Raw genomic sequence first — 22,522 nt, forward strand, 5'->3', positions numbered from 1 at the left:
ACAACCCACACGGGTTTGTGAGTTCTTTGGAGTACGCTTTCAAGGCTGCATGGACCATAGTAAGAGTGCAGGGGTCGTCATTGAGTCTGAGGAAGGTACATATTGACAAAAAATGTTGATTTAGTTATAATTCACTAAAAGTAAATTAATTTAGTTATCACTATCTTCACCAACTAGTTTTTAATGAAGTTTGGTTTGAAAAGTAATCTTCAGAATAAAGTTAAATAAGACGCATGGAGTATTTCCAAATTGTCGATAAAAAGTTAATTATAGCAATGGGAGGAATGATTCTTTTCCTCCAATTATCCTACTTGTCTCGTCCATAAAGGATAAAAAAAATAACAATAATTTGATTGGAATTTTCAATAGATATTACTTTGTTTATGATTTACACCAAGAAGTATTCAATGTAGGTGTTGTGTCTTTTTTGATTTTTAAAGCCATTTGATGGAGTTTAATCAAGGTTTATTACAAGTTTGTTCATTTTATGAAGTAAAAAATGGCAGCTTTAATGCCGTTTTATTCAATTATGATGAATTATGGCGGGCAATCCAATAATGATAGCCATGAAAAACTGTAGAATATCACCTCAAGAATAAAATGGGCTGCACCCCATATAAATAATGAACGGACATGTCTATTAGAATCTGCTCTATTATTAAGAACAAAGTTGTGTTTTTAAATAAAGATTTTTGAGTTTTTGTTCAGGAATAGAGAATTTATTTTATTCAAAGTAACTGACTGCCGGTTTTTGTGGATATTTATATGAAAAGGAATTATTTTCTCCTTTATCCCTCTCATTTTAGAATATTAATCTTTTTTAAAGACTTAATAGGCTGGTAACACTGAAATTAATAATTAAGAAACTAGCATTGGATATACAGGGTGTGCAAGCAATCTGTGCCACGGATAGTGGTTTTTTTAAAGGGAATTTTCTATCTTACCATTTATCAAATGAAAATAATAAAACCAAATAATGAAGGCTCGATGGATTCTAATTTATTTTATTCGATAAAATCACATCCAGCCACAATTACACTCTATATACGAGTTCGAAGGTACAAGAAGGCCTTTGCCACTTGGCAAATCCTTGAATTCCATCTTTATCCGTCTGATAATTTTGTCTTCGGTGTTGCAAGAGATTTGGTTGGTTCGTCTTTCTATAGCGTCTTACACAAAAAACGCGTTTTGAGTTTGGAGCTCAAAAATTCAATGAAATGAACTCGTTAAAATAGTCTTTGAGCCCATAAATAATTTTTTGGGGAGATGAGAGGGAGTCTAGTCGTGCTGTAGCCGCAGTTTCTCTCATAACCCTGCGAACGAACGTCTCACTCAGTCCCAGAGTTCATGAAAATGTTTTTTGTCGCTCTGGGTGCGAATCCCAAAAGGAGGGCTCCGCGCATTTCCAAATATTTGGATAAATAATTCGTAAATTGATTCAATTTTTTCCCTACTTTTCCAAGTTTGAATATATATTGCCAAAAAAACAACAACTCAAAAACCAGCTGCCTGAGAGCACGGCCCTTCTAAAAAATGACACAAAGTAGAGGCATAGATAGCTTGCACACCTTGTATACTATATACCGGGTGGTCCAATAACATCTGAACACTTACTATTTCAATAATTAATGAAGGTCGAGTAATTTAAATCAATTCCTATTTCGATATGTTAAAGCATAAAAAATTAGTCACAAAACTGTAGCTATCAAGCTCATGTACCAGTCGAGAAATGTCACTTAAACGGGAGCGACAAATTTCTATTCACATGCTCCAAGCTGTTGGGCATCTACAAGACCAACGTCTACACCATCAGCATCCTTGAAACATTGGAGAAGAAGAACAACTCTCTCAAAAAGGTCAATAGAACCAGATAAGTTAAAGAAAACAGCCATTGCCAATCCCTTCAATTCCATGAGGGTCCACGCAAGAGATCTTGGGATTTTACACCAGACTATCCAGAGAGCTATAAAAAAGAGATTGTAAATACCATTGTAGCCTGGAGAGGCCACTTTTGACACCAGCAATAAAATAAACTTGTAAATGATTCTTTTTTGTCTCTTTTTTCCACCTACATCACTGATGCCCCCCTCGACATGCACCCAAAAGCGTTGTTTCCAAAAAAAAATAACGAAAAAATATATATTTGAATGAAGATAATTAATGTTTAATTTACTTCTATCCTGTGATAAAGTTAATTTCGTCATCAATTTTTGCACTCGTCTTGTTTTGTTACATTTTTATCGTCAATGTATTATTTCGTCAAAAAGATAATATTCAATGCTTAGGTCTATATATAGAGTGCTTTCACATGACGCCTGCATTGTTGATGTCGACCATTTTGGGGGCTTAAACAACTAAGTTTTGTACTAATGAAAACATTTTTTCATTAATATTAAGTAAAATAATGTTTAAATAGGATCAACAAATAAAAAGGACTTAAACCTAACTGTATATCAATAATCTATCCCTTAATTGCCTAGTTATATGCATATATCATTACCTAAAATGTAATCTTAATACGTTTTTACATATTAATACAATCTTATTTTCATATTGTAGATTAACATGAACTATTGCAATGGAAAGTATAAGATATTTTCTCTAATCATCCTACTTTTCTCATCCTTAATCGATCAAAAAAATCAATTGAAATCTGAACACTTACTAATTCAGTAATTATTGAAGATTGAGTGAATGAATTTAATTCATATTCCGATATATTAAATCATATATAATTAGTTACAAAGCGAACAAATTTGAGCTGTAAAGCTTACATACAACTCGAAAAAATCCCACACTTACGTAATCGACGAATTTACATTCGCGCACTCCTTGACACTGGAAGAGGCAGAATTAAAGGTACTTAAGCTTTCGAGAGATTGGTGAATCAACAAGGATACTTAGAACCACAAATCACCCTGCCTCCACTATGCCCTTTGGTATTGTGGCCTCTGACAGCAAGGCAGCTCCTCTTGTTTGTTTCCTGGTCGTTCACAGGCTCACGGGGTGCGACTATGTGACTGCCTTGAATGAGAACCTTTTGTCGTGGGTGCAGTTAAACTATTCTGATGGAAATATTGTTTTCCAGCAGGATGGTCACCTGTACAAACCTCAAAAGGCACAGAAATGGTTGACCAACTACATTCCCTTTTGGTACAAACACTTTTGCCCCCCCCCCCTACAACCCTGATGCCAAAACCCCTCGACTATATCTTTTATATGTATGCCAGGAGGAAGGCCTGCAGTGTTCGTTATCCAAACACCGAGAGCCTCATAGCCACTATCAGTCAGTACTGGGACGTCATGACAGAGAAGTACATCTGTAGCATGTGCTAGTCCTTCCACCACCAACTGGATGCCATCATTGCCGCTAAGGACAGCTACATTCATGATTAGAAAGCTCAATTTATAGTATTAATTTTGTGGAAATTATATTGCTAATGAATAAATTATATCTTGTTGAAGCTTCAAATTCAAAGTGTTCAGATGTTAATGGACCACTCGGTATTTTCTGATTTGTGCAGGAAACTTTTGTGCAAAAATATTGTCCTACTGTTGAAATCCGTATGACATTGTATGATTGAAATAAATATTTTCTTAGAATTATCCTTTGATTCCCTCAACAAATTTTAATTTCCCCCTCTTCATAATTTTCGAAATGATTGATAATGTTTTTACGTTCCTCTTTTTTTTCTCAAAGAAAATCATCTTGTGAGAGACTCGGACACGACAAACTCACGCCAATTAGTCTGTATAATTACAACTAATTATAGACACATATATAAATATTTATTTTTCTCATCTCCGTTTCAGGAAAAGGTCGGTTCATTCACCCACAATAACATGTTTGAATTGACACTGTTTTATGAAGATTATTCTAGTGGAATATTGTTTTAAAAATCATTTTTTGATTGGATATGAGAAATTTAATTTGTTCATATACGAATATTTGTTCATGAGGTGATGCAATATCAGGACTCTCGAGAAATCTACAAGCTGTGAATTTTAAATCCGTAATTTTTAAGGATAATATACATTACAATTTATTTCCCAAAATAAAATCAGAAATTCACAAGCCTTTTGCTTTTACATGACGTGGTCCATAGTGAAGTCAATCACTCAAACCAACCACCTCCAGCTTCAACCCTAGCTTTCAATCTGGCTTTGAACCTGTAACAAGCCTTGATGAAAAACTCATTTTCCTGTTAGCCCTTTCCTCGAGAATGGAAGCCCGCAAGGAGTCAAAAATGTTATTTGCACGTTTATTAGACTATTTCTACAAGACCTCTACCCATAGTAGTCCAAGGTGTTCAGATCTAGCAGGTTAGGAGTCTACATTTTCTTTGCCCAAAACATAAATGTCTTAAAAATGTTATTTTTTCCAGAATAAATCCAGTTTCAAATATCCGATTTGGACAAACCGCTCCAAATTAAACATCTAACATAATACTGAATCTGTTAACATCAATTTAAGCTCTCTAGCATCATTATCTATGGATTTATTTAGGTAATTGGAAGTGTGCCCGACACAGAGGCATACAATAATGGTCTCATGGTCTCATGGCTTTTTTATTCTTTCTTATACAGATTTGTCAGCTAAATATGATGATTACACTTTCGAAAATATAAATATCAGGGTTACCAAGATATTGAGGTCAAAACTTGTATCTATGTTGAAATGTAAATTGACGGAGGTTGCATAGTTTGTTCTAGATAAATAGTTAGAGCAGCTTTTTCTGGTTGTTAATTTGAACAGAATTTTGTATTTGCTAAAGCTGTCCTCAGTATTGTTTAATTCTTGATATGGGACATATAAGTCTAAAGGAATAACCAATGTGTGTGCTCGTTGACCTTCAATAGTATTGCTTGTGAAATTGACAGCAGCCAAACCATCATGTGCTTCTTGGGGAATCAAGACTTACACCTTAATGACAACAAGATATCTTTGGGATTCCATTTCAAGTGTACACAATTTTTTTAAATTTTGACAAGGTCAGAACCAATTTTTATAAATTTTGGTCAGGATGTTTTTCCCGTCAAAGAAACAACATGTGTAAAATTTTAGAATTATGAAGGCGTGAGGGCCTGTTTGGGACTTCCTCAAAATTTGGCCCCTTCGAAATACCTTGGAACTTGAGTAAGCCATAACTCCATTTAAAATATACCGATTTCATTTTTTTCCCGCTAAAAATATTTTTAAGTGTACCAGCTTCAATTCATATCTTATAAAAAAATTACATATGTTCAAAAAAAGTTATGAAAATATTTTTGCAAAATATATATAATGGCGCTCCAGCCATGCTTCAAAAGTGATTTTGCCAATTTTTTGTAAGAACTTTGACTCGCTCATATTCTATAGGTGTGCAAAAAATTAGAGTGGAATCTCAATGAGATACCCTTCATTCAGCCCTATAACTGGAAAAGGTCATAATCGTCAAAATAGTAAATTCCGTCTTTTTATTTAAAAACATGTGTAATTCTGTATTTTTCTTCCTTTCTATCCCCTCTAACTTTTAAATATTCATATTCTTGTCATATATGTAATTGAATCATTTATCATATTTATCAAAATAAAATATTTTATTATTTCAAAGGACTAAAATATACGTTTTGCTAATTGTATAAGATTATGTAAAGCAGATTTATGATTTCCCAATGTAGTATCCTGTATGAACCGCTGCGTCGCTGTACTCCAGAACTCTAAGGGATATCTGTTTCAGGTATAAGTCAATGAAGCTTCTGGGTATCTGATATGGTTTTCGCATTGTTCAACCTCTTTTTTTTTTAATATTCTCTCAGTTTTGTAGTCAGCATGTGTATAAAATTCACACTTCATTGATTTTAAGTGGTTAGAAACAAACCCGAACAAATGAATCGGTTTAGTGATTTGATTCTCGAATCGGTGGCGAAGGACTTTTGTGGCTTCTCTTTTAATTGTCCCTCCGACTCCATCCGCTGGCCCTTTGCCATGACTAGTGGCGAAAAAATGCACCTCAGCAGGGATATGAAAATTCACTACGTGACATATCAGGTTTAAAATCTTTTCACAACTTTTGTATTGACTTGCACAACCGTTGGAAAAGTAATACATCTTTTGTATAAATCCGAACGTGGCCTTCAAATATCCTATTAGGATGCGCTGGAACAAATGTACTGTAACTATATAATGACAGTTGTACTCGGAAATAATTGTGAATGAGTTATGGCAAAGATTCCAATTTTTTTTTGTAATGAAAACCTTGAGCAGCATCTTGTTCTACAATGCTGTAATTTTCGGAAAAGTCTCCAATTACAACAAATTCACCTTCCATAACTTCAGATTTTTTTTTATTCAAAAAAATTACTTTAGTGCCTTAGCAATGAAGTCGTGTCTTGTCAGCTTTTCTCCTTTGTCATAAAATATTTCGAGGAAATTTTGTATTTAAAATACTATACTAGTAAGCTCTGACCTATCCGTTGATATCCTCAGCTGAAATTGTACTTCATCTACACTATTTGCCTCAAAGTGACCGAGCAATTTATCCGTGAGCTAGTGAGTGGCTCTGCAATTTCCACAATTACGAAAGAAACAGTAGGGTAATGCAGGATTACAAACTATTGAAGCTATAATATGACGGGAGGAGTGATATTCCGTTATCTCCAGCATTCTCGATCCCATCATCATAAGTTTTCCATTTTGGTGAATAGTAAAAACAAAAAACTACACTTGCACCAGCAAGAACGCATTCTATAGGTCTTTGTCAGTGTTTGAAGCCTTTCCATCGAGACTAATGTATGACCCGGCGCCAAATCCTCACCTATAAGTTTGAAAGTCAAGACTTTTGATATCCCCACAGCTCGAACTGTGCCCTCCTGGACTTGGGTATTGCTGTACTTCTCGAGGAGAAGCTTTCGAGAGTCCGATACACAAAAGTTAACAAACTCACTGCTTGAGTCAACTAGGACCGGATCTTTGTAAAGTTCTGTTGTGCAAAGTTCTGCACCAGAAAGAAATGGTCATTAAGTAAATAAGGTGTGATTAAATTTTCCAAATTTAATGATATTTTTAAAAATATCATTAGAATTTTCAAAAAGTGTTACATTTTAAACAAAAGAGCCTACATGAAAAATTAAAAAATCAGCATGGTAAGCCTGATAATTTGAAGAATGTTTTGGAGTAGAGAAATAATAATGTTCATGACGTTTCATTAGATCAGCTGCAATCATTTGTGATAGGGGATGAAGGAGAGAAGGAAATTACTCCGATGTCAATCCCCAAGTCTACTCAGAGTCCAACAAGGAGTTACAATCATGGCTCTCCAACAAATCCTCAATGTTACTCTCCGTCTTTTATGAACAGACAAGACTGTTGAATCAGGTTTAGAATATAATTGAATCTATTTAGGAAAGGATGTTCACTACTCAGGAATTAAATAATAATGACAACTGCTAAGGAAAAGAAAATGTATTCTTTAGATTATCAATTCCAAAAAAATGCAGTGGATTTTCATTACCCTTACAATATGTAAAACGTTTTCCCTCACTCAACCTCTTAAATAATTAAGTGATTGCCAAAAACTTTTTTCCTTGGACTCCTTCCCTCCTTTGACGAATATGGCATTTGCATGACAAAGTTTCCACGTACATGTTTTTTATTTTCATAAAAATAAATAAACATGAACAAATCTTAGTTTGTCGTATCTTGGTAAATAGAAACAACTCTAATTACATATTAAGGAAATAAAAGGTTAGCCAGAACTTTTTTTTCTTTTTTCCCTTTCTTGAATTAGCCATGCCATTAGCTTGTTCTTCCTTTAGGAGTCCTGAGCGAGTGAGTGAGTGAGTGGACTTAGAGAAAAAAGAAAAGGAAAAAATAAATACGACAACAAGAAACTTGAAGTGAATTAATAATTTAAAACGACATTTGCAAACAAAGCTCCCTCTATGTATATCCCCTATAATTAAGTTGAATAAAAGAAATGATACGTGTGTCTATGGTTCTTCTTTTTTTTTTGTTGGTAGTGGCTTGTCTTGACAATGTACATATAAACAACCCTCTTTTAGTAATTCAAAGACCATTATTTATTAATCAAAATGAATTTCCTTCTCAATATTTTTTTCGTTTTATATTTACAGGGTGTAACAACGAAATTCGGGACTGCATGTTTCTGGATTTTTCTGGCATATATGATGACGACATTGTGCAATGATTTTTATGGTGAAATATCTAGTACCGGGTCAACCTTTGCATAATAGAGATGAGTAAACAATCAACCGGTACAAATAAACGTTTCACTTAATTGCCATAAAATTAACAATGGAGTCAACCACGGGGGATTTCAATCCTATTAAATTTCCAAATTTTGGTGAACAACTATCTGGATATTAGCAATGCTTATGTCTTAAAGTTAACAAGAACACACATGCTATCTGGTAACAGAACTTTGCCCACGTCACATCTCCAAAACAACACCAGATTTGCGCCAGGATCACTACTACGACTGAGTGTACAAGGATATTTCGCCTCCTAGCTCCTTTGACTTGAATCCAATTGATTATTTTGTCTGGATCTGCATTGAGTCAAAGGTCAACAGAGGTCCTCAGTAGTGTTTTGTCAGTTCTTATTTATTTGTTCCAGTCCAGTCTTAGGACCGGTCCTGTTAGTCCTTGGAACAGGTCCCTAAGACCACCGGTCCTCAAGACAATCAGTACTAGAACGGATTAAAAAAAAAAAATACAGTTGAGTGACATGATCAAGGACCAAAATTTATAAGCTTAAGAACTGTACGCAGAACTAAACTGGACCGGACCGAGACTGAACTCGACAGGGCTGCAGTCTTCACTTCTAAATAAAGATCGATCTTACACCACCAAGAAGTCCTTGATCGACTCCATTTGGCTCTAGTTTACAAGTTTACACGATTTAGGATCCGAATTGAGGCCAACAGGTGATATATATTCTCAATATTTGTATCTTCTGCTTAGTATTTTTTTTTTTTCGAATAAATTTTAAAAGATGGCTATTTTATGTTAATTTAAAGTAGATGGATCAAAAACGCGGGAATTCTTTGTTACACCCTGTATGTATATACTTACTTACTCACTTGGTGTAGTATGTTTATGACTATTGTATGTTATGTATGGAGTACCAACGTGGCCATTTTTTTTAATACCATAAATAAAGAAAAAGAAAGTACTTTATCGAAGCGGGAAATTTATCATTATGTTATATCACGAAGGGTATACTACATATGGGTTTCATCATGAATAAAATATAAGCATTGTAAAGTTTGACAACATAATCCAACAAATGTTATTAAAAAAACCGGAGGTTTTTTGTGTCTATATATAAAAATGATCATGCATTTTCATTGAAGACTCTTTTGGAGAGCTTCTTAGCTTTTACTTTGTTTGTTTTTTATTTTAATTTCTACAGAGCGTGTAAGTTTAAATACATATGCATTTAAACTTAAATAAATTAGCGTAGAGCAATGAAATAAACATTTTTGCAAGAACATCTTGAGACCTTCTTTTTTAAGTCATACAATTTCTTTTAAAAAAAGTCGTTTTGTGCTGTCGTCGAAGAAACATAGAGTCCTTTATTTGCTCCATCTGGAGTTCTTCAACTTTTGAGATGGTCAAGACTGTGGAAGTGAACAGGTCCACTGTTTGGAGGATCAGGAAAATGTTTGAGGGGGATGGCAGCTATGAACGCAAGCCTGGGTGTGGGGGTCACAATATAAATAGATTGAAGGAGATAATGAGTGCTTTAGAAGACAGTTTTGAGGGAAATCCTCGAACCTCGATGCACAAGCTCGAAAAAAAGCACAACATTAGTAAAAAGACGACCAGGAATGACGTTAAATACATGGTCCTCAAGAGCTACGTCCACCAAAAATGCCTACTCATAACAGCAACAGAAATATACCACCAGATAGACCAATGCCAAAAAACTCCTCAATTGGATGAAGGGCAATTTCTGGCCCTGAATATGTGCCTCCTTCCTCATCAAATGTGTATCCACATGCCTATGGTATTTGTGGCACCATGTGGGAGTACTGTAGTCTCTAGAGTGCTCTCTGACTGAGATTTAGCTACACACACAAATTGTAATGCATCATATAAAATCATATTAACTATAACTCGTATCTATTAACTAGAATTCTATAGACGAAAATCTGCCTTACGCTTGTTAAGTAATGATGCCTAGTATTCTCCTATAATGGTTTTTTTTCTTTTGAATAGATAGATGTGACTAGCTTTTATTTTCAAAATCTGCCATCTTCATGTTGAGGTCGGAAACTTTTCAAACAGCCCTCGTATGTTCAATAGAATATTCCGTAGGTTAGTCTCTGTTTTTTTTTTCTTTATTAATTTATAAGTTGAACTAGAATTAGCTATTGGTAAGCTGTGAACAATTTTATACAATCAAATAAATAATTATTAATAACAATTCCACAGATGGAAGGAGTTTGCTAACTACCAACTTATATAAGTATCTAATATTTTTGATGTAAAGGTTACGGGATAATATCAAGAGCATGGTAAATTTGAAGAGAGGGAGAGTGCTATTTCCCCATTATTTTCCTCTTGATGGAGCCCCATTTCTATATATATTAATAAATAATTAATTTAAAAAGACCATAGATATGGAAATAGTATATAGCTTTTTTTTAAAAAAGGACATTTTAAAAAATATTTTTTTCTAAAAAAAGTAAACAAATTAAATATCTACATTTGAGTGATGCAGTTCCCCCAACATTATCAGAATCAGCAAAACCTCATTTTGATACTGCGGCTTGGTAAATAGAACACAAATACAAAATTTTAGCAAATTTGAGTAACGTTTACTTCTAACATAATTGCAATTTCTAAAGAATTATGACGCACTTTCTTTGTCCTTTACTTTAACAATATGTATTTAAATAAAATATATCTATGAATATTGAAGGAATATCGTGTTTGTTCTAAAGACAGATATTTTGAAAGCATCTTTGTTTTGGTGTCCTTTCCAACTTGATCACAAAACAGCTTTGATTCTACTAGTTCTTCAGTTAGGTACCACAAATGTGTCAAGAATGCACAAGTTTGGTCGATCTTTTTATAGCTGATCAAGTTATTGACTAGTCTGAGATCATTCAAAGATGCTACTGGTTACATTTTTACTGATTTCGAAAAAAAATGAATAGCCCACTATTAGCTTTTATTAGAATGATTGTTATAATAATATTGGACATATCGTTACTCCTCCAAAAATAAACAGAAAACCCCCCAAAATCAGTTGGTAGTTGGCCAATTCTACCAAATATGGAATTATTATTCTGTAATAGTTGATAATTGTTCACAGCTGAATAAGAACTAATTAGAATCCAACCAGTCAATATTAAAAACACTGATTAAGGGAAAGGAAGAATCAACATCGACCGCTAACAACCAATATATGTATATTGTACAAGGGTGGTCTGAAAAGTTTCCGACCTCAACTTAAAATGACAGCACTTGTAAATAAAAGCGAATCACATATATCGATCATCTGGAGAAAGTTATTCATCAAAGTTTCAGCCATTTTGGACATGGAGGTTTGTGTGTTTCTGTGAAAATTGACGAAATTGAGTATCGGGCTGCCATTAAATATTTGTTTTTGAAAGTATAGCCATTAAATAGATTAAAAAATAGAAGACTATTCAACCCGGAGTTGGAATTGATTCAAAAAAAAAAAAAAAAAAGTGTCCCGTGAACAATTATTTTGTAATTATTTAATGCCATTGCTGGGAGAAGTGATACGAGTTGTAAGGAGACTATGCTGGAGAAAAAAACAACTATTGTATATTTGTTTTGTCAGAGCCTTTACAAACCACCCTCGTATTCAACAATACTATAAGCTTTTTAAGATCCGAAAAATCCCCAGAATATCTTTTCGGAGCATATTTATACAGGTACTTCAGATCAGAGTCCACGACCTGTTCTATCTCTATACCTATCCAGAAAGAGAATTATTTTTGATAATTTAAATTTTCTTCCTATAACTATTGCAGAGTTTCAACGAATGAAATGTCTTTATTACCAATTGGAAAAGTGAGACAATCCCATAAATATAATCCTTTGTAAATTTTGTATTTGCTATATTTCGTTCTGACATCTTTACATACAGTCTTAGCTTAATATAATCTATTTTGTTTGAGAAGTGTTTAAATTATATGTTGTAACAAACAACATTAAATATGATATTTTCAAGTGTGTTTCATATTTTTTTTTCTTTTCTTTTCATCCAATTGGTGGTTAATATTTACTTGAACAGATATAAAGAGGAATCTGTTTGCGTTATTTTTTTTTTTTATTACCTTTGCAAAATAATATGGAACGTCCACTCTTTTTTTCTTTCCTTTTTTTTTTTTGAACAACTCAAGATGTGAATGATAAAAAATAAAATTGTCAGCTAGAAGCTTTGAATTGACTCTACCACGAATTAAGCAGCCTCTATTAATCCACCTTTTTAACTGAATACACAAAGTAAAACTCTACAAATGAAAGAAAAGTTGGATACGGTATCAGGAATAATGTCAAAACGTAGTATCTGACAAAAGCGACATCTTGCAAGGGAAAAATATTTATCTACGACCATGATATCCATAAGCTAATATGCGCATTTCATTACTGTATTTTACAGGTTTAAGTAGCACTATGGTTTTTAAAGTTACCGAGTGGTCCATTAAAATCTGAGCACTTTGAATTTTAAACTTCAACGAGACATAATTTATTAATTAACAATAGAATTTTTTTTAAAATACTAAAAATAGATGTGTGTCTGAGCTCTCTTTGTCATTAATGTAGCTGCCCTTAGTGGTAATGATGGTTTACAGGCGACGGGAGGCCTGGCATCCGCTGTGGATGTAGTCCTCTTTCATGGTGTCCTTGTGTTGGCTAACAGTGACTTTGAGGGACTCATTTTTTAAATGACAAAAACTGCAAGGCTTCTCTCGACATGCACTGAAAAAGTGTAGTCGAGGGGTTTAGGCATTAGGGCTGTAGGTGGGCCAAAAGTGTCAAAAAGAATTCCAAATTATCATTCAGAAGAGTTTTACAACGGAGAAGATGGGTCCCTACCATTGCTGGTGTCAATAGTTGCCTTTCCAACCATAAAGGCTCTTTCAACCCACTTTTTTTTAATAGCACTCTTGACATTCTGGTTTGAAATCCCGAGATTCTTGCAGAGGCCCTCATGGACAAGAAGGGATTGACCGCCAGGACTGTTTTCTTTGACTCCTAATTATCCAGTTTGCCTTTTTGACAGAGTCCTTCTTCCTCCCAACATTTTGGACTTGCTTACGGCGTAGGCAGTGGTCCTGGAGACCCCCAACTGCTTGGACCGTGCGAATGGAAATTCGTTAATCACATTCAAGTGTCATTTTCTGGACTTGTTACCTAAGATAGAGGGCTGCAGTTTGTTTTGTAAGTAGTTGTTTATACTTTAATTTATCGAAACATTAATTTAGTTTTTATCGCTCAACCTTTATTAATGATTGAATTAGTAAGTGTTCAGATTTCAATGGACCACCCCTTATTTCTGTCAAGTGATGTGCCGTACATCAAAGCTGCCAACATAATTTTTCCATTACTATAACTAACATCAAATCTAATAAATATGTATATATTAAAAAAATATCAACATGGGTAAAAGCTTCTATCTATGAAATTGCTACGCAATTTCCCCATTCCAGAACTCAGAGTCTACACCCCTCACTCCTTCATGTGAGTGTTAAAAAAAATGTATATAGATATAGAGTGGAACAACGCCCATCTCCATAAAAACATTTCATTTCCAAGATTTACTCATATCTTAGAGTAGAGATACACATGCCTTGGAACCGAATCCGAAAAATCATAGTATAGTATAAGCAAACTTGTATTATCCGAAAAGATCTGGAGATTTGAAATGGCTTCGTATTTTCGAGCTTTTACGGATCTTAATAAGGCTAAAGTATTGCTTAATAAAGATGGGTGGTTCTTAGATCCAGATCCTAAGTGCTCGAATAGGGTGAAAGTAAATTTGTAATATTGGAGATCCGAACAGGCTTGGGGTACTCAAACTTTTACGAATCGTAAGCAGATTATGGTGTTACTTAATAGTTCATCCTATTTAAAAAAATAGTATTACCTATATCATCTGTAGTATTTGAATTTATCTTGATTAGTGCTTGGAGCTAGATCTACAACAACAGTTTTATCCTGTGATTATTTCATTTTATTTTAACAATGATTCTAATTATAAACAATTGTTATTTAAGAATAAAAATAACATTGGGTTATATATTGTTTAGTATCAGTAATCAGTAAAAATGTAACCTTAATCCGGATATTATTTTTTTCGATTCAAATCAAAGCTCTTTTAGCTGCCTGGGAAGGATAAGAAGATAATAATAATGGTGGATGCCTTTGTTAGTTGTAACATTTTCGTTAAAACAACTGGTTTCAAGGACATTATCACCGGAGAACATTTCTCCGAAATGAAGAATGATGCCATCATTTGTAACATTGCACATTTTGACTGTGAGATCGATATTAAGTGGTTAAAAACAAACTTTGCTCAAAAAGTGAACTTTAACCCTCAAGTAGACGGATTCACGATGGAAAATGGTAACCACATCATCCTATTGGCTGAATGCTTTCTCCTCCAATTGGGCTGTGCCATGGGACATCCTTCTTTCGGTATGTCCTTCTTCTACTCAAATCAAGTTTTGGCTCGAATTGATCTTTGGACCAACGCTGGTAAATACTAAGTTGGATTTGATATTTTGGAAAATAAGTTCGATAAAGTAGTCGCACGAAGCCCTTTCAGATGCTTTGACAATGAAATTGACCAAATTTTTATAGGATCAAGCTTCCTACTTGGGTCTCAATCTTGAATGAGACACTTTAAGCCAGACCATTACAGATATTAAGGGAACAAACTTCTGGTAAAATGTTTTTAAAATTAGAGACAGGAATAAGACTAATTTGGGGTTCGGATCTGTATTCGATAGTTGGCCAAAAGATCCGAAAAGAACTGGATCCGAGAAAATGTAGATGCATCCTATCTTTATATTGGAAGAAATGACACATTTCTCAAATGAACATGAAAAAAAAAGTACACTTATTCTTTAATGAGACTATTTCATGGATCTCTGATCTTGGAGGATATTCATTTAAACATACATATTTGAAGAGGGTATTCGTAACTTCCCTACCATGTTTCTATAATGTATACTGAACACCTAGAGTTAAATAGCAATTAGCTAAAAGTACTTTGTAATTAAGTAAAACATTCTTAAAATGCAAATGATTTTTTTGCAAACATGTAAGTAAAGTTGGGGGGGGGGGGATTGTTGTTTTTGTACGTACAAAAAATATTAGCAAGGAGATTTATTAAATCAAGATACTGTACGAATGTTTATGTTTTTGTAGAAAAGCTTTCTAATATAAATGTAATTATGATTAAAAGCACGACTCCACAAGGAAAAAATATATATACAAACAAAAAACATTTTCCATAAAAAATATAAACACTTTTCATCCATCAAGACTCACATCGAGCCTTTTCATCCACTCGTAACCTCGTTTGTCAAAAGGGAAAGAGAAAATTAAGGAAGAAAAAATCTTTTTTTTAGAGCCTTCTCTATATTTTTTCCTATCAACTTTTAATTACAGAAGTCAACAAATGTTTGAATTTAGATTCAGCTGGCGGTTTTTATATATTGATTTTACCACGTTAAACCTGAAAACAACGTTTAAATATGACAACTGTCTGCTTTTTGGGTCCTAAAGTAAATAAACTTTGAAAAAAAAAAAATAAGACATCTTAAATACAGGGGCATCCTGAGGGTGAGGGCAGGAGAGGATGTAGCCTACCCTCCCAAATTAAGGAATTTGTGATTTCATTCTAGAAAATTTAATTCTTCAAATTAAAAAAATAATAATAACTATGGATTTCTGAAATTTTATCCGGAATATTTTATAGTTGAAATTTAATTTAAAAAACTATTTTTCAAAAAATTTCATTTTTTTGTGATTTATTTCTGGCCTTATAAATATTTATTCCAAAAAATTTAATTTTTTGTTATTGGTTATGGACTTTTAATTAAATTATTTTTTAAATTTAATTGTCGGGGAAAAACTATATATTTTTTATGTTTTTCTCCAAAAATGTAATATTTGAAATTTTTTTTCGAAATATTTTTTTTTATTTATTTAAATTTTGTTTTTTTTCCAAGAAAGCTTACTTTTTAAGAATAGCTATTGATAATTTTTCTGGCAATGGTCATTAATTTGGACGTATTTATATCGAAGAAAAAAAAATTTAAAAAAGCTGATATTTTTATTATCGTTTTCTTATCATTGTTTTGTCTTTAACCCATATCAGTTATGTGTAAGGATTGTGTTATATTCAGTTAGAATGTTTTTGTTTTTTTTGTTTGTCCTAATTATAAAAAAAAGGATTTTAAATTTTTTTTTCCAAAAACATTTATTTTTTGTGAATACATAACTGTTCATTTTTGTATCTTTTTGCAAAAATTTAATATTTAATTTGTTAATTGCTAATTTGAGCTGTATCCCCCCGCCCCTCCCCCAAATTAAGGAGTTTTCGTTTTTTTTAATTTAATTTTTCAATTTTTTTTTTCCATAAATTTTCTGTAAATAGCTATGGATTTTTGATTTTTAGTCCAAAAAATTTTATAATTAAAATTTAACTTTTGGAATTCGTTGTAAAAAAAATTAATTTTTAAAGAACAGCTGTGGATTTTTGGAATTTTTTCCCAAAAAATTATTTTTCAAATTTTCAAATTTTTTTGATTTTTTTTCAAAAATATTCCAAAAACCAAGCCCCTCCCAAAAAAAAATAATATACATATTTATATAATCCTGCAGACGTCGCTGAAATAGAGTATTTCAACATATGAAAAATTGGTTTTGAGTTGTGTTTTCTTGATTCCATGAAAAGAACGTTGCTCGTAACCTATTCTGTCTACTGCAAGTTTTGGGTCCCCACTCCGTATGGGAGACAAATTCCCATATTTAAAAAAAACTTAAAACCGGATACAATTTTTTTTTGAGATTTCTAAAATATTTAATTGAAGGTTTTTAAACAGTGTTACTCACATCTTTGTCATAAGAACGAAAAAAAACAACGATTCTAAATGTAAGTCTTCATGATTCAACTGATGAGTAATTGTTCTATTGATATTAGGGATATTTAGAACTAAACAATTTATTATTTGACTTCAACAAATCATCAATTTGATTGACAAGTGTTATTATTTAGATATGATATAAATTGAATTGATAATTTTATTAATATAATATTCAATGGCTGAGCATGAAACAAAAACCCTTGATTAAAACTTATTAATATAGAAATCAAAGTTGTAAGCGTTTAAAGTTCTTTATACGTTGCTTTTAATCATACAAGAGTCAACTCATCAAAACAGCTCCCAGGAAAATACATTGTGTTCTTTGCGTATTTCAAAATGCTAGTTGTGATAGTCGTACTGGAACAGGGAGAGAGGGACAAACAGCAAAAAAATGAATACAAAAAAAGTGTCAACTACTCAATTGTACTTTAGATATCACAACCTATTATTTAAAATATTTAAAACACTTGAATATACAAGTAAAGAGGCAAAATGAATAACTTCATATATATATATAAAACATTATATTTTTCCTATTTTGAAATGTATAGAAACATTTTATACTTTACACCTTTCTAGGTAATTAAATAGGCCTAAGTAATTGAAGCGACCTCAAATCTAATTACATACTGTCATTTTTACTTTAATTCCTCATTTATAACTTAATATCTTTTGAGAAATGTAACAAATTTTGTTCTCATATGTTGATCTAAATATGATTTGAACTATGTATGTATATAGTAAAATCTATTTCACTGTCTGCTTTTTTTTCTCATTTCAAAAGACCAAAAAAAAAAAAAAAAAAAAAAAGGATCAAACAAGACTCTTAAGACGTTCTACAAAATAGCAGAGTGTTTAAAATGATGTTAATCGGGAGAAAAACTTTGGGAGATCAAGATAAGAATAATATTTTGTCAGATATATATATATACAAATGATATTGTGATAAGTTATCAGTAGAGTTGTATAAAATATGTCCTTGAAAGCAGGATCGACTTTTTGTAGTTGAAACCCGAACATGATTATCATTAACATAAATTCTTGATGGGGAAATCTGAGTTTGAAGTTATAAATATTACGTCTGCTCATAAAAGACAAGAGTAACAATAAATGTTTGCTAGGGAGTTAAAAGAATAATTCCTTGTTGTACTCCGGGTAGAGTATCGAAATTCGTCTAATTCCCGTCTATATCCCCTAGCTATATATAGGGTGGGATTTGTGTTTATTTCTTTACTCTCGCAGCTGCTTGCAGCTGATTTAATTAAAACACAATTACAACTAAGCTGTTCTAAGCTTTCAATGTGTCTTCTTCTGTTCCTATAATCAGTGCTCTTAATATTGATTGGCCGTATTCGAATTAGTTATTATGAAGTTGTGAGCAATTAACAAATATTATTGAATAATTCCATAGTTGGAAGAATTGGTTAATTTCTATTATATTCTGGGTTCTTTTTTCTTTTTCTTTCTGGAGGGAGAAAATAAAAGTAACAAGGTGCCTTTTGATAGTATAACAATAATTTTAATAATTATATTTTGATAGTAATTCCATTGGGGTATTCACTGTTTCGGAATCCGTTATCTATAACAATGTAACATTTCTCAGGAACATATTTTATTATTTCAAAACTTTGGGTAAAATGCTCATAAAATCCAAGACAAGTATCCTCTAATTTTAGTTTCAGATCTGGATATCTGAAATTTTAAAGACTTTGATTTTCCAGCTATTATTATCACATAAAATAATTTACATTTTGCCTTTGTATACATTCTATTAAGTACTTAAATTTGCATAAAATGATAATATCTGGGCATAACGGCTCTCCTATTACGGAACGTAGCTTGAATTAACTTTAGATTTTTTTTTTACTACATTCGAACAGAAACTTCTTTTTATACGAATATAATACAAAAAAACTTCAAAGAACTGTTCTATTAACGTGTCGTCTGTCTAGGATATCAAATCTTTCATTATCCTAATTGAATAACACTGGTTTGTTTATTTATAAATGATCCCTATTCCTTATCTAAGTAGATATGTAAGTTTATCTTTGTAAGAAAAGTGTTTGATAAGAAAATGTCGTAACCTCAGCTCCGTAGAGATAAGAAAGAAGTAAAAAGCCGAGGGGAGGTGTGGAACGGTCGACAAATAATAGGAGGAGATGGGTGAGAAAAGAGAAAGCATGGTGATTCGTGGGAGGTGGTTCCAAGACATTTATCTTGAAAAAAAAAAAAATAGAGAGAAGAAAAGGAAGGAAAAAAAAAAGAGCCACCTAATACTTAAAAAGGAAAAAAAAGATGACGATAAGACGGGAGTGGGCTGATACATAAGAAAGCTTTTAAAGTAATTTCATTTTCACCTGATTAATATGCACAAAAAAGAAAAAAAACTGGGTCCAAATACACTACATTTGTATATTAGAGTGGTTCTTTATCAACTTTTATTTTTTTTGGAAATATAGTGGTCTTCAGTTCTAAAATTTTTAGCATGATCAGTTATAGTGTTGTCTGAGTCCTTATTTATCTATATCTACAGGTTGAGGACTAAAAAATTATATAATTAACGAAGCAGTTTTCATTTCTACATATTTTTAATTTGTGCATTTTTATGGCAAACTTTTGAAAGAAAGGTTTGTAATACAACAATTTTTTACACTTTTTATTCACATTGTCAACGATATTTGGGCAAATATTGATGACGTGTTCTTCGTATCGCCAATTGGTTTATATCTAGTTCTATTTTTCCGATACCATGTACAAAATATGCCATGAGTACATTTGCACAATTTTGTTTACTTGTGTAAATTTTAAACCTGATGACAACAGCAAATACTTCTTTGAATAAAGCTTCAACGCATGACGCTTAATAAACATTGCAATTCATGGTAGATTTGCAAAAGTATTAACAAAAACTAGTAGACTGCATACATTGCGTATAATCGTGTGGAAAATCCGTATATATTATATCTACACGAGTGACCTTTATTGTATCTCACAACCTTTCATACGAAATGGAACCAAAAAAAACCAAAAAAAAAGCCAAAATATCAGTCGGTTTTAGTTAGTCAATTCTGCTTAACTATGGAATGATTATTCAATCATGTTCACTGGCCCTAACAAAAGATAATTCTGATTCAACCAATCCATGTTCAGAATATTGATAACCTGGGAAGAGAAGTAGAATCTTCGACAGCTGACAACAAAGTACAGTGCACATTTATGTGGTAGTGAGGTAACGCCGTAACCCATTCATTTATGTATATAAATACATATTATGTTTAAAATATGAAAAAAATAAAGTCATAAAAGTCTTAACAAAAAGCATTTATGAATAATAAAAACAATAAAAAAGTACTTGGAATGACTCAAAAACATCCTGTTTGATGATTATCCTAGTATATATTCATATAATAACAAGTGTGGTGATTTAAAAACGTCATATTTTGATCTAGAAAAATAATGAAAGAAACGAAATCTTAATATAAAATCGTCATAAGGCAATAATAGAATAATAGTGATGTGTCGAGTAGAGCCGAGTCAAATCACATAATTAAGGATCGACTGGAGTGGATAAATTGAAAAAAATAATTGAAAATTGAAATAAAGTCGAATAAAGTAGAAATGTGAAGTAAACTTGGGATTTTCTACTATTAAAAATGGCGTTATCTAGTTCACATATACAAAAATTACACTGTATTTGTTTCTGTTCCCCAACTTGTAATCTGTGTTCTGAACGTTGATTCCATAATTGGTAAAAATTGACCCATAATTCCCAAACTACAAACTGATTTTGGGACTTTTTCCAGTGTAGAAAAGGTTGCGTGATATAAAGAAATATAAATAACCCCCCTCCCCTCTCAAAAAAAAAAAAATACTTTTTATTTTAAATTTTTTTTCTTATTTTGGCAAATTAGGACGCAAACCAAGGAATGTAATATGTGATTTTTTTTTCGCAAACAATTTTTTTTTTGTAAATATCTATAGATTTTTGAATTTTTTCTAAATAATTTAATTTTTTATTAAAGGATCTGGATTTTTGAATTTTTTTTCAAAAAAATCAATATTTGAATTTTCATTTTTGAAATTTTTTTCACAAAAATTTAATATTTAACATTCAATTTTTATAATTTAAAAAAAAAAAAAAATATTTAAAATTTAATTTATGTAATTTTTTTCTACAAATTTAATTTTTTGTGAATATTTATGTATAAAATGTAATCCTGCAAAAAAAAAAAAGCCTAAAATAAGTAGCAGACTCGGGATTTTTTAAATTTGAAAGTAGATCATTTCTTCATAGGAGTCCATCATTCTTCGAGTCGATACAACACTACTAAAAAATGAAATCTTAATACAAAATCGTCAGAAGGCAATAATAATAGTATATTAATAAGACTATGAGTGTAAAATTCAATCATGAGTCATAATATTAACTATGTTCATACAGTATATTTAAAGCAGGCTTAAGGTGTTAAAAGAGAGAGAGAGAGAGAGAAAGAAAAAAAAGGGAGAAATAGATTTTCTTTTTCTTCACGTAGCGACGAGAACCTAGTATTACTATTAGGTTAGATGTTTATTATGCGTGTGCTTTTGTATTCCAGCTACTTACTACTAGTACATACTACGTGATAACTGGGTTTAATTGACTTCTTCTGTTCCTTACTATTATTAAACCTAAGTAAGTAGGTCCCACAAAGTAGTAACAGTCAGAAGTCGGTACAATATATTATTGAAGTATACAATAGGTTAGCGCGTTCCTTTTTTTGCTCCTTTCTCCACATGTGACGTCATATACGTACAGGGTACGGATAAAGATTGGACAATATGGGAAAAATCTACATTTCCTGGGATCCGGGATGGTTCGGACGTTTAAACATACAGGGTGCAACCTTTATTTAACAACAAATATGATTATGTCTTTAAATAGATTCAAAATCCCCCTAATCATCTGATTTGAATAAAAACCAATTCTAAATAAAAGCTGAATTGTAAATTTTTTTATTATTAAATAACAATCACCTTAGGCGTCAATAAATGCCTCGACTCGACCTCAAAAACGGGACAGGCCTTGATGACAGTCTGATTTGGCAGATTCCGGAAGAACTCCAGGATCCTGGACATCAGCTCGGATTTTGTGTTGAAGGAGGATCTGTTGGTATATTTTTCAACTGGTCCACACGAAAATAAGTCCATAAGGCTTAGGCTTGTTGAGCATGAAGGTCAAATACAAAGTGAAAAAAAAAAATCTGACAACCAGGTCAACGTTTGTCTTTTTTTTCAGTAGTTGAGGTCTTTGCATCTTGTAGGAATTGTATCGGAAATCATACCTGATCCGCGTTTTAGAACAATTTAGGTCCGTGGCAATGGGCCTTATCGATTTAGAT

At 32.2% G+C, this 22,522-nt stretch overlaps 1 protein-coding gene and 1 pseudogene across 3 annotated transcripts in view; one reads left to right on the plus strand and one right to left on the minus strand.

Annotated features, from left to right (window-relative positions):
* The window catches only part of AMPdeam (AMP deaminase), a 94,815-nt gene that overhangs the window by 71,418 nt on the left and 875 nt on the right, over positions 1–22,522 (minus strand). The window lies entirely within an intron of this gene.
* On the plus strand, positions 14,400–14,918 carry LOC139904972 (adenosylhomocysteinase B-like; annotated as a pseudogene).

This window comes from Lepeophtheirus salmonis, chromosome 3 (genome assembly GCF_016086655.4).
Source record: "Lepeophtheirus salmonis chromosome 3, UVic_Lsal_1.4, whole genome shotgun sequence".
Classification (NCBI taxonomy): domain Eukaryota; kingdom Metazoa; phylum Arthropoda; class Copepoda; order Siphonostomatoida; family Caligidae; genus Lepeophtheirus; species Lepeophtheirus salmonis.